At 46.6% G+C, this 4,064-nt stretch overlaps 1 pseudogene; it reads right to left on the minus strand.

Moving 5' to 3' along the window:
* Positions 1-2,168: 2,168 nt before the first annotated feature.
* Positions 2,169-3,095, minus strand: LOC119922857 (annotated as a pseudogene).
* Between the last annotated feature and the right edge of the window lie 969 nt (positions 3,096-4,064).

Consider the following 4,064-nt stretch of genomic DNA (forward strand, 5'->3'; position numbering starts at 1 on the left):
CTCTGGGCCTCAATTACCTCACCTACAAAATGGGAATTAAGATTGTAAATCCTATGTGGGATGGGGACTGTGTCCAACCCGGTTATTTTATATCTACCCCATCACTTAGAACAATGCTTGACACAAAGTAAGCACTTAACAAATACCACCATTATTGCTAATGTTAGACTGTGAATCCCATATATGGCAGTTCTATGACCCAGCTTCCTCATTTGTAAAATGGAGATTCAATACTAGTCCACCCTCTTACTTAGACTGTGACCCAAACATGGGATGGTACTATGTCTGAATTGATTATTTTGTATCTATCCTAGGGCTTAGTACAGCACTTTGCACATAATAAGTGCTTAACAAATTCCATAATAACAAAAGTAGCAGTAGAGTCCCATGGAGAGAGGAGCAGAAGACTCCTGTCAGACACAGTTCCTGTTCCACACAGGGTTCATCACGTAATACTGAGGGAGAGGAGGCATTTTATCCCCATGTTCCAGAGAACAAAACTGAGACAGAGAGGTTACGTTGTTTGCCCAGGGTTCCACAGCAGGTTAAAGGAAGGGCCAGGATTAGAACTTGGGTCTTCTGGCTCTCCTTTGCTCTTTCCACTTGACCTCAGTGACTCCCAAATGAAATGCAAGGAGAGAGGGCTTTTTTTTTCATTTGCTCATTCATTCAATCATATTTATTGACCGTTTATTGTGTGCAGAACACTATAGTAAGCGCTTGAGAAAGTACAATTAAACAATAAACAGAAACAGTCCCCACCCAAAACAAGCTTACTGGTTATAGAGGGGAGACAGACATCAATAACAGTGAATAAATTACGGATAATAAGTGCTTTGGGGCTGGGAGGAGGGAAGAGCAAAGGAAAAAACTCAGGGTGAAGCAGAAGGGAGTGGGGGAAGAGAAAGGGGGGGTCTAGTCTGGGAAGGCCTATTGGAGGAGATGTGCCTTCAATAAGGCTTTGAACAAGGGGGAGAGTAATTGTCAGATTTGAGGAGGGAGGGCGTTCTAGACCAGAGGTAGAACATAAGCCAGGGGTCTATGACATTATAGGACAGAGCGAGGCACAGGGACACGGTTAGCACTAGAGGAGAAAAGTGTGTGGACTGGGTTGGAGAAAGAGGGTAGTGAGGTGAGGTAGGAAGGGGCAAGGTGATGGTGTGCTTTCAAGTCAATGATGAGTTTTTGTTTGATATAGAGGTGGATGAGTAACCACTGGAGTTTCTTGAGGAGTGGGGAAACAATGGCCTGAACGTTTTTGTAGAAAAATGATCTGGGCAGTAGAGTGAAGTAAGGACAGAAGTGGGGAGAGACGGGAGATTGGGAAGTCAGCAAGGAGGTTGATGCAGTAATCCATGCATGACATATGCATGGATTATATGTTGCCAACTTGTACTTCCCAAGCGCTTAGTACAGTGCTCTGCACACAGTAAGCAGTCAATAAATACGATTGATTGATTGATTGATAGGATGAGCGATTGTATTAATGTGGTAACGATTTAGATGGGGAGGAAAGGGTGGATTTTAGGGATGTTGTGAAGGTGGAAGCTCGTTGTGGGCAGGGACTGTCACTGTTTATTCTTTTATCGTACTTTCCCAAGTGCTTACTACAGTGCTCTGTGCACAGTAAGTGGTCCATAAATTCGATTGAATGAATGAATGAATGACAGGATTTAGTGATGGATTGACTATGTGGGTAGAATGAGAGAGAGGAGTCAAGGGTAATGCCAAGGTTAGGAGCTTGTGAGGCAGAAAAGATGTTGGTGCCATCTACAGTGATGGGAAAGTCAAGGGGAGGACAAGATTTGAGTGGGAAGATAGGAGTTCAGGTTTGGACATGTTAAGCTTGACGTGACAAGAGGACATCCAAGTAGAGAAGTCTTCAAGGCAAGAGGAAGAAGTTACCTTGTGTCAAACACTGATCTCTAAGTACTGGGGTAGAAGCAAGTTAATTAGGTCAGACAGAGTTCTTGTCCCACGTGGGACTCACAGTCTAAGTAGGAGGGAGACAGGTATGGAATCTCCGTTTTCCAGTTGAGGAAACTGAGGCCCTGAGAATTGAAGTGAGTTGTCCAAGGTCACACAGAAAGCAGTTGGCAGAGCCTGAATTAGAACCCAGGTCCTCTGACTCCCAGGTCTGCGTTCTATCCATTAGGCCACCCTTCTTTTCAGGGACGTTTCCTCTTGAGGACCCGACCCAGGGCACACTTCATGTCTTTGTTTCTCAGGCTGTAGATGAGGGGGTTCAGGGCGGGTGGCAGTACCGCGTAGAACACAGATACCAGCAGGTCCAGCACTGAAGGGGAATCAGAGGGCATTTTTAAGTGGGCAATAAATCCACAGGAGAAAAATATGGCTACCACAGCGAGATGGGGTAGGCAGATAGAAAAGGCTTTGGTTCTGGCCTGCGCAGATGGGATTCTCATTGCAGTGGTTAAGATGTGGAAATAGGAAACCCCCACGAACAGGAAGCAGCCAAAATCCAATATGATGCTAATGCCTATCAGGAACAACTCAGGAACAATGGAGGACGAGCAGGATAGAGGTGATAGCTGGGGGATGTCGCAGAAGTACTGGCGGATCACGTTGGAGTCACAAAAAGGCAAGAGAAAGATGCTGACGGTGTGCATGAGACCAGAGATCACTTCACCGAGCCAGGAGGCGGCGGCCATCTTCCCACGGGCCCCTCGTTCCATTATGACGTCATAGTGCAGGGGGTGCCAAATGGCCACGTAGCGGTCATAGGACATCACTGTGAGCAGGACAATCTCCAGTGAAGCAAATCAAGCGAAGAAATAGAGTTGGGCAGCACAGCCCAGGAAGGAGATGGATCTATGGTCATTCAGGGAGTTGTGAATGGATTGGGGGACAGTGACAGAGATGTAGCAGAGGTCGAGGATGGACAGGTGCCTGAGGAAGAAGTACATAGGGGTGTGGAGGCGTCGGTCGAGGGCGGTGATGGCGACGATGAGGAGATTCCCCATCAGGGCCACCAGGTAGACCAGGAGGAGCAATGCGGCATGGATCAGCTGCAGCTCCCGGACCTCCGAGAACCCTAGGAGGAGGAATTCCATCACAAATGTATGATTGGCCATTTGCTTAGAGGTTTTGTCGCTTGCCTAAGGAAGAAGAAACAAAGGAAGAAATTGGAGGCAATGTTAACACTCAGGAGGAGGATGAAAGAGGCATCCAGGTTTCCAGCATTGACTGAGGGCAGTCTCCCCTAGCATAGGGGAGAAGTAGTGTTGCCTATTGAATACAGCTCGGTCCTGGGAGAGAGAAAGACCTGGATTCGAATCCTGACTCCGCCCCTTGCCTGCTCGGTGACATTGAGCAACTCACCTAACTTCTCTGGGCCTCAGGTACCTCATCTGTAAAATAAGGATTAGGACTTTGAGCCCCATGTGGGATGTACACTGTGTCCAACCTGCTTATCTTGTATCAACCTCTTCACTTAGTGCAGTGCCTGACACACAGTCAGTGTTGAACAAATACTACGATTTTCCTTATTGTTATTATTATTATTATTATTACATGGGATATCCCGCTCCTTTGAAATTAAAGGAAAGAGAGTAAGCACAGGGGAAAAAAGAAAGCCACCATATAATGGAATAAACATATGGTCCTGGGATTCAGGAGGCCCACAATCTAATCCCAGCTCTGCCATTTGCGTGCTGTGGGCGCTTGGATAGAACCTCTCTGGGCCTCAGTTTTCTCAACCTTAAAATGGGGATATGAAAACTGTTCTCCCATCATCTTAGCCTGGTATCAATACGTGATACAGGGACTGTGTCAGATAGGATTATCTTGCAACTATTCCCATGCTCTGGCACTTATTCAGAATTTTAATAAATACCATCACTATTGGAGCTATGATGGACCATGTCTGCAATGAAGAGCGGTATGACCTAGTGGACAGAGCACAGCCCTGGGAGTCCGAGGTCTTGGGTTCTAATCCCGGATCCACCACTTGTCTGCTGTGAAGTTGGGCATGTCACTTCCCTTCTCTCTGCTTCAGTTCCCTCTTCTGTAAAATAGGGATTCAATGGATGTTCTCCTTTCTA

The sequence above is a fragment of the Tachyglossus aculeatus genome, unplaced genomic scaffold (assembly GCF_015852505.1).
Source record: "Tachyglossus aculeatus isolate mTacAcu1 unplaced genomic scaffold, mTacAcu1.pri scaffold_129_arrow_ctg1, whole genome shotgun sequence".
Lineage (NCBI taxonomy): Eukaryota > Metazoa > Chordata > Mammalia > Monotremata > Tachyglossidae > Tachyglossus > Tachyglossus aculeatus.